The following is a 10,264-nucleotide window of genomic DNA, read 5'->3' on the forward strand; positions in this document are numbered from 1 at the left end:
CTTCCCCCAAGCCTCCCTCTCTAATGGGCTTTTCAAAACATCTCTTGGGAATGACTGGGGCTGTGTGCGTGCAGGTGCTCCATCTCTGTCTGTGCCTGCCACTGACCAAGCCCACCTGAAAGCAGAGGGTGAGGGAGTCCATATAGATCAGCCCTTGGGGCACAACACACAGGAATGAAAGGGAGAGAGTGGTGCCCTCTGGGGGCACCCTGTTTCCAGAACAATATGCTCAGATATTGCTTTTAAAATTTGTTTTAAATTGTTCATAATTTTTAAAACCCCACATTCTGTGCATATTCAAGCATGTATATTTCAGGAACTGCTGGTAAAAAGTCACCTGGGAAGGTAGTTGGGCAAATGGGGTGAACAGAGGGAAACTTTCTTTTCATTAGACTCTCTTTCATACTGCTTGACGTTTATTCCTACATAAGTATTACCTTTAAAAAAAGAAGCACCTACTAAGTACAGAGCTCTCCATTTGGTGGGACAGTGACTGGCTGCCATACTGCATGATTTCAGGGAGCACCATTTGCTAACTTGAGCTGCCCTCTAAGATGATGCTAAGCAGCAATCCAGTGGGGAAAACACTGAAGTCCCTCCCCATGATACAAAGTAGGATCTCCACCAGGGGAAAATTATGGACTCTACCCCAGATTGGCTCCGGGAACTGAGCAACCCCTCAGCTTCAGCCTGTGGAAGGAAGAAACCATAGTTAACTTAGTGGAGCAGGAGGCGGCTGGTTTGGGTGTTCAGGAGAGGGAATTTCTGTCAAGGCAGGGATTCTGCATCTCCATGAAGGAACTGAGGGGGTGGGGCTGCCCTCTGAGCACTTTTCTTTCCAAGTTCTTTGAACCACTTCCCAGCCTTCCCGTCTGGAAAAGGCTTCCCAGAGTGAGCAGATACCTTTGGGAGGTGATGCAGAGCTGCGCCCCGTGGCTGCCTCACACATCTCCCTGGAGGGGGCCAAGAATTCCCAGAAGTGAATGCAGGGCTTGGAAAAGCTCCAGATAAAAGACTACACCCACAAGTTCACCTGACACCTTCACCTCTGCTCCCTCACTCCCTTTCAACACTGTGCCTAGGGTGGAAGAGTCGCCCCTGTGAAGGTTGGCCCAGGTTCCTCCCAGGGCCTTGGCTGCATGTTAGCTCCTAAAAAGTCCCCCTGATGCTGGGTGCCTTAGTTGATAGGAGCTCCTCCCAGGCCCTTCAGAAAATGGCCACATCCATCCCCTGAGGCCCTGAACAGGCCAAAATGCCAAAACAGAATGCTGTAGCATCTCTGGTCTATACTTAATAAATGAATGCTTTGAACCCCTGCCAAAATACTTAATGAAATTTTGTCACAGGACCTGTAAGATTTTGGCAGACTTTAAAAAATATTAATTTGTAGTGTAATGTGGTGCGATCTAGAACCAGAGGCAAATTCAAAATGTATACCTGTCTTCTTTCCAGCCTGTGATTTTGTTGTTGTTAATCCTCACCTGAGGACATTTTTTCCACTGATTTTTTTTAGAGAGAGTGGAAAGGAGGAAGAAGGTTCAGAGAGAGGGAGGGAGAGAGAGAGAAACATCGATGTGAAAGAGAGACATCAATTGGTTGCCTCCTATATGTGCCCTGACCGGGGCCAGGGATCTAACCTGCAACCCAGGTACATGCCCTTGACCAGAATCGAACCCGCTTTAACCACTGAGCATACTGGCCAGGGTGACCAGCCTATCATTGTTAATTATAAACACTGGTGATAATGTTTAAATGTAAATGGCAGCCCCTTCCTGAAAGGTGGGACCAAATGAGCCTCCTGCCCCCTGACCTGCAGCTGGCCTCCTAGATCCCCTTTATGGAGCATTTACTAAGTAAGAGCCATGCATGGAGCACCTGCACTCATACACACCTTCAGTTCATTCCCAAGAGATGTTTTCAAAAGCCCATTAGAGAGGTAGGCTTAGGGGAGGGCTGTCCTAGAGGACCCTGGTCTCTTGGTGACCTGGATGAAGGGACTGAGGCCCAGAAAGGGGAAAGGTCTTAGCCTAGACCCAGCTCTGTTGCCAACTCCCTCTTGGGAGTTCTTTCATGGAACCACACTGTCTCTGGTTGTGGCTCAGAGAAAGGCCATATTTGTGTGAAGAGAGGCCATGCCCATCTGAATATATTAGACCCGGTTCCCTGGAAAACATCATGAGCTTCCCAATGTGTTCAGCATCCTGTTCATAGGGGCTGAGTTCTGGAAAGCCTCCAGCAGGTCACCTTGCCCAACCCTCTGATTTCACAAATGGGTAAACAGAGGTCACAAAGGGAACACACCCTAGTTATGAGACCTTGGTAGGGGAACAATAGCCTGTGAGTCTCCCCTACTATACCTTACTGTAGCAACAGAAGCTGAATCCTCAGGGACCAAGGCCCTGGCCCAACCCCACTCAGCACTGCAGTGCAGTGTGCCATAGCTACTCTAGGGGGTAGGGGGTAGGCAGGGAGATACCAGCAGCATTGTAACCTCTTCCCCTATAAAACTGGAAGCAACAACTGCCTCTTTGTGACTAAGGTATAGAGAAAATGGTTTCTTATAATAATTTTAATGGAAACTAACAAAAAGTAACAGAAAGCATGTCTTTCTTTTTCAAATGAACATAAAGCACTTTAAAAATAAAGCACACTGGCCGGTGTGCCTCAGTGGTTGCAGCACTGGCCCACGCACCAGAGTTATACGTTTGATTCCTGGTCAAGGGCACATACCTGAGTTGCAGGTTTGATCCCCAGCCCCAGTCCAGGTGCCTGTGGGAGGCAATCAATCAATGTCTCTCTCTCTCTCACATCAACGTTTCTCTCTTCTCTCTCTTTCCTCCCTCCCTCCCTTCCACTCTCTCTAAAAAAAAATCAATGGAGAAAATATTCTTGGGTGAGGATTAACAAAAAATAAACAATCAAAAACAAACTCAGCCATTGATCCTCTCTGATTACCGCTCACACTTTGAGATTCCCCTTAACCACTCCCTCCTACTTGAAGCCTTCCTGGTTCTGCAGGCAGACTTGAATAATTCCCTCCTGGGACACTTCCCAGCTCCTCACTAGACTGTGGGTCCCACAGGGCAGAACCTGGGGCCAAGGCTTCTTTGGGACACTCCCAGAGCTCAGCCCAGTACCCACACCCTAGTAGGTGCTCAGGAAATATCTGAGCTCCACTAAATTAATAGGTACCTGACTGATAATTAATTACGCTTATGAATGGGACTTTATTGTGAATTTCAATACAGAGGAATCAAAAAACACAGATGAACAAAGTCTAGCAACACTCCTTTGAAAAACAAGTTAACGTACACATACAAAGTTTACAGCATTTCCAATTCAGCATTTCCAATTCTCATAAAAGGTCTCTTCTAGCTCTTGGATTCTAGAATCTGTGCCACACCTGGCTCACAAAGTTTATCAGCTCTAGATACAAGGAAGCAAAGGCCTGGGGAGGAGAGCAGAGCCAAGCTGCAATGGGATGAGAAATCCATTTTCATTTTTGTTTGCTTATAATTTTCCTTTTTTAAAACCATTAACTTCAATTGAAATATGTACACTTAACTTAAAAATTTAGCAAAAAATTAAAAATATATTGTAAGACAAATGGTCTCCCTCCCATTCCTGTCCCCCACCCAATTCATTCAGGCAAACTACTGTGTTAACAGTTTCTTGTGCAGGATCCAGAGTTTCCTCATGCTTAGACAAGCAAGATGAATATATTTGATATCCCCTCTTCTTTTTCCATAAACTGTGGCATACTATACACACTATTCTACACCTTGGTCTGTGCTGTTGTGTTGGTCTTTTTTTTTTTTATTCTTTTTTTAAAAAATATATCTTTATTGATTTTAGAGAGAGGAAAGGAAAGGGAGAGAGAGAGATAGAAACATCAATGATGAGAGAGCTAGCCCGCAACCTGGGCATGGGCCCTAACCAGGAATCGAACCCCGGTCACCTGGATCCTAGGTCGATGCTCAACCGCTGAGCCATGCCCGGCCAGGCGGTCTTGCTTTCTTAAAATGCCTTAGAGGCTTTTCCATTATCAGTACATAAAGAGATCTCTCATTATTTTCTTAGCATTCCTTCATATAGATGCAACATACTTTATCACTCTTCTACCTGTGGACATATGGGCTGTTTCTACCTGTTATATTTCAAACAGCTGTGCAGTGAATAGCTTATGTCATTTCACAGTTATACAAAAATAGCATGCTGCTCTCCATGTGCTTGTTCCCTCAGATTTTGCCTCTTTGATGGAGCCTTTTAGAGCTCCTCAGGACAACTCAGATCCTCTACTTCTTCCACATCCCCCTTTAGTTTATTTTCTGAAATCTGAAGCCCACGAAGCAGGATGAAAGCCAACAGCCCGACTTCCTAATTCAGCCCTTTTCATTCTGGAGGCAGAGATGTGCTTTCAAGTTCTCCTGTATCCCCCCAGCCCTCAGCCCACTCCCCTTCTCACACCCTTACCAACCCCACCCAGCACAGGCCTGCACACCCAGTGGGTGATTAAAAAGACTTGGATCATGGATCCATGTCTTCTTCTCTTGAGCTGTTATATAACTGTCACCATTTCTCGCCAACAGGTGGCGTTGCTTTCCACCTTTAGACCCCTGAGATGCTCTAGGGCAGAGATTTTCAACCAGTGTGCACACTGATGTGCAGCAAGAAGTTTTAAAACATGCAGTACCTGACCATTTCATCAGGGGCACTGACCTCTTTTCCCTTAGACTGTCAAATAAAAATATGACAACAGCCAACACAACAATAGCCGTGTGGTGTGAATGCCCTGTCTTGAACCATAAATATGTCATATAATAGAGTTGGATCTTATTGGTCACATCGCATAATAAGGTTGTGTCTAATTGGTTAATTTTTGGTACTAGAAATCCTTATATACAAATATAGGCACCTGATTATTTAAAAAGTCAATTTGGAACAAAAAGGGTAATTTTTTTTCTGTAAGTCAATCAAAAGTATACCTATTTTTCTGTCAAACTGGCAAAAAATATATATTTTTTGGTGTGCCACAGAATTTTAGTAATTAGTTTATGTGTGCCATGAGATGAAAAGGGTTGAAAATTGCTGCTCTATGGGAAGCCTTGCTCACCAAACAGTGATAAACTCCTGAGGATGGAGTATAGCTTTCCTGATTCCTTTTCAGTCTCTCTACATCAAGGATGGGGAACGTCCTGCCCTCGGGCCATATGTATGGCCCAAGAAATCACTTCATCTGGCCCTGCCAAGGCAACCACAGGCAGGACTCTAAATTCAATAAATCTAGGAGCTTTAGTCATAGCTAATTTTTAAGTTGATAATTTTGTATTGCCCGGGAATGTTATAAATATCCAAATGGCCCTTGGCAGAAAAAGGGTTCCCCACCCCTGCTCTACATGATCCTTCCAACAGCTTAAGGCCATGACTACACATTTTCTCTAGTTTCTCTCTTCTCTGTTTTCATATACCATGTGTGTGTAGTTTGTATTATTTTCCTATACAGGCATACCTCTTTTTACTGTTTCACTTTATTGCGCTTCACAGATGTTGCACTTTCTGCAAACTGAAGGCAAGAACTTCTACCAGCAAAAAGACTATGATATGCTTTATTGCAGTGGTCTGGAACCAAACCTACACTGTCTCTAAGGTACACCTGTATATTGGGAGACAGAATCACCTAGTGGTCATGAACTTGGGCTCCTGGATCAGCCTTATGCTCAAAATCCAATTCTACCACTGACATGCTGCATGAACTTTGGCAACTGATTTCACCTGTCTGAGCTTCCATTGCCTCCTCTGTATGACAGGACTATAACAGTGCACACTTCATCAAGTTTGCATGAGGATTAAATGAATCACCTGATTTAACATGAGCACAATGCCAAGCACATAGTAAGCACTCAGTAGATATTTGTTCTTATTCATATTACACTGATATACATTGTCCAAAGTTGTCTGCACCTTGCTCCCAAAGGCTTTCCCAATATACACTGGTCTTCCATCAGTTCTTCACACACTATAAGCTTGCTCCTATCCCAGAGTCTTCACTTGCTTGGGCCTCTGCCTGGAATGCTCTCCCTCTAGCTCTCTCCATGGCTAGCTCCTTTCCATCCCTCAAGTCCCAGTTTCCACCTCATCTCCTCAGAGATCCTCCCTGGCACATGAGCTAGAGTAGGTTTCTCCTGTTTCTCCTCTGCACCAACCCCCAACAATGGTGCCCTGTTTATTAAAGCACTTCTTACCACTTGCTGTTATCTTAGGTGCTCATTCATTTTTGTGACCGTGGTCTGTTTTCAAGATGGAATGTAAACTCCAGGATAGCAGCTCCATTTGGGTTTCCTCAGGTTTCCCAGCACTGTACATGTTGACCCTGCACCTGGGAGGCACTCCATAAATGACTGGCAGGTGCGTGGCTGGCTGCGTGAATGAGGGTTATGTAGGCAGAGCTGCACTTGAATTCTGTCCACTTGCAGCTTTGCACACTCATGCCCTGACTTCCAGACAGACTACCAGTTCTTTGAGGGCAGGAATGGGGGACTTCTCCCACACCCAGCCCTCAGCTGGACCCACTGCCAGTGCTCAGTGGGCAGAGCTAGGACTTAGGAGAGGGTGGGAAGCACCTGACAGGGCTGCTGAGGGTTTGCTAGGAAGGTGGAGCACTCGAATTCCAACCCTAAACACACCACTAAGGAAAATTCCTGGGAATGATGGGGAAGAGTTTCTGGTCCCTGCTACTCTAAGTGGCTTTCCTTAGAGCCAGTCCCAGTTCTCTCCATGCTGATGATTACCCACCCAGTGTGACTTGCCCTCAACAACTGCTCAGCTTCGACTGTACTCTGAGGAATCCCTCCTCTTCCCTGCCTGCCCCACAGGAGCATCCCAGGGATATCCGTTCTCTGTTTTGGACTGAAAAGTCTGTCCACATCCATTCCCACACTGTTTAGGAAGCATGCTTGCACAATTCTCATAAATAGAAGAGAGGAGTGCAGATGTCTCCTCTGGGTAAAAACGTGGTGAATCAGAGAGTCCCATGGGTTCCAGCATGACACAAAATCGTCCTTTGGGAGTCTAGTCCAAGTTAGAAATGTGTTCTGTCCAGCCGAGTTAGAAAATGTCCCCAGACTTGGAGAGAGACCCATCTGGGACACACTCTACTCAAGCACACAGCTTCACACTATGTAGAACTAAATTACTCACATATGATTCATTCTCTCCTCAGCCCAGATTTTCCTGGAGCTAGAAGTTGGAGACATATGTAATAGCAGGGCACACACAATTCACCATTTAAGTACATTCAAATCCATGTTCACATTCAACCACAAAACATACTGAGCACTTGCTATGTGGTGAACACATTGGGAAGATGGATGTTTTATGAGACAGAACCACATAGAACCTTCAATTGAGTTGGAGATGGGCAAGAAACAGGCAAACAAATATGTAAACTACCCACAGATTTCTGTGCTGGTGGAAATAAGAATGATATGATGAAAAGTGACAGCGAGGCTGGCGAGGGTGGCTTTGGCCAAGTGGAGATGAGACCTGGAGGATGAGAAGGAGCCGGCACAGAGAGAGTATGCCAGGCAGAAGGCACAGCAAGTGCAAAGCCCTGAACAGCGTGAAGGCACTAAAAGGAAACTGGTTTCTTGGAACACAGAGGGCAAAGGAGATCCTCCCCAGGGAGGCAGGAGGCAGATGACATAGCGCCTTTTAAGCACAGTTAAAATAAAAATACGGGGGTATTTCATTCTACATGCAATGGAAAATCTTTGAAGGATTTTAGGCAGGGAATTTAAGTGATACTTTACTCAGGAAAAGTGGACTTAACATGATATAAATGAGTGAATGAGTGAATGAATGAATGAATGAATGAACTGAATGAACAACTACTGGCGAAGTGAACATATGTAACCTAGGGTCTCTCAGTGCTGAGGTCATGCTGAGTTCTTCAGGGACAAAGACAAGAAGGACAGCCCCAAAACTCTAGGACCATAAACTTCATACCAAAAGACACAGAGCATATCCCCTTCACCACTCAGAGAGACTGCTGGCTTCAGCTTTGTAGCACAGCTCAGTGATCTGGGCCCTCATAAGCTCGCTAACCATGCAGAGAGGGAAACCAGAGAGGAAAGGACATCATTTGATGTGACACACCCAGGTGACTCCCCAAGACCTCTGGTAAGGGCAGCACTCACCAGTGAGCCTGGAGACCTCCCACTAGTCTGAGAGCCCCTGCGGATACCTTATACACCTCAACATCCCACTCCTGTCATCCTTTTTTGAGATGCAGAGGATGAGGCCTGAGAGGAGAAGGACTTTCTCAAGGTAGCAAAGGGAACCTAGACCTCTCAATTCTTGTCAAGAAAACAAGAACACATAAAATCAGAAATGAAAGAGGCGATATAACAACTGACCCAACAGAAATGCAAAGGATCGTAAGAAAATACTGTGAGCAACTATATGCCAACAAACTGGACATCATGGGTGAAATGGACAAATTCCTCGAAGCATACAATCTTCCAAAGCTGAATCTGGAAGAGGCAGAAAACCTGAATAGGCTGATAACAACTAATGAAATTGAAGCAGTGATCAAAAAACTCCCAGCAAACAAAAGTCCTGGATTTACAGGCAAGTTTTACCAAACATTCAAAGAAGAATTAACACTTATTCTCCTCAAACTATTCCAGAAAATTCAAGAGAAGGGAAAACTCCCAAACTCTCTTTATGAGGCCAACATCATCCTAATCCCAAAACCAGATAAAGACACTACAAAGAAAGAAAATAACAGGTCAATATCTCTGATGAACACAGATGCTCAAATCCTCAACAAAATACAAGCAAACCGGATCTAGTAATACATTAAAAAGACCACGACCATATACCACGACCCAGTGGCACTTATTCCAGGAATGCAAGGCTGGTATAACATCCTCAAATCAATAAATGTGATACATCACATAAACAAAATGAAGGACAAAAATCATTATGATCATATCAATAGATGCAGAAAAAGCATTCAACAAAATCCAGCACCCATTTTTGATAAAAACTCTCAGCAAAGTGGGAATAGAGGGAACATACCTCAACATAATAATATACAACAAACCTATAGCCAACATTATACTCAATGGTCAAAAACTAAAACCATTTCCCTTAAAAACAGGAAAAAGACAGGATGTCCACTTTCACCACTCTTATTCAACATAGTACTAGAAGTGCTAGTCACAGCCATCAGATAGGAAGAAAACACAAAAGGTGTCCAAATTGGAAAGGAGGAAGTAAAACTATCATTATTTGCAGATGACATGATATTGTACATAGAAAACCCTAAAGACTCTATCAAAGTACTACTAGATTTGATAAATGAATTTGGCAAGGTAGCTGGATATAAAATCAACATCCAGAAATCGATGGCATTTTTATATACCAACAATGAACTCTCAGAAAGAGAAACTATAAAAATAATACCATTTACCACTGCAACTAAAAAAGTAAGGTACCTAGGAATAAACTTAACCAAGGATGTATGTAAAAGACCTGTACTCGGAAAACTACAGGACACTGAAAAAACAGAGGAAAATATAAACAAGTGGGAGAATATACCATGTTCATGGACTGGAAGAATTAATATCATTAAAATGTCCATACTACCCAAAGCAATTTATAGATTCAATGCAATTCCTATTAAAATACCAACAGTATATTTCACAGAGCTAGAAAAAAATAGTCCAAAAATTTATATGGAACCAAAAAAGACCCTGAATAGCCACAGCTATCTTGAGAAAGAAGAACAGAGTGGGAGGAATCACTTTACTGGATATCAAACTGTACTACAAAGCCACTGTAATCAAAAGAGCCTGGTACTGGTACAACACCAGACATATAGATCAGTGGAACAGAACAGAGACCTCAGAAATAGACCCACGCAATTATAGTCAGTTAATATTTGACAAAGGAGGCAGAGCATACAATAAAGACAGTCTCATCAATAAATGGTGCTGGGAAAACTGGACAGCTACATGCAAAAAAATGAAACTAGACCACCAACTTACACCATACACACAAATAAACTCAAAATGGATAAAAGACTTAAATGTAAGTCTCAAAATCATAAAAATCCTGGAAGAAAACATAAGCAGTAAAGTCACAGACATCTCATGTAGTGGAATTTTCACTGATACATCTCCTAGGGCAAGAGAAACAAAAGAAAAAATAAACAAATGGGACTATATCAAACTAAAAAGCTTCTGCACAGCAAAAGAAA

The sequence above is a fragment of the Miniopterus schreibersii genome, assembly GCF_964146895.1.
Source record: "Miniopterus schreibersii genome assembly, chromosome: 4".
Classification (NCBI taxonomy): Eukaryota; Metazoa; Chordata; class Mammalia; order Chiroptera; family Miniopteridae; genus Miniopterus; species Miniopterus schreibersii.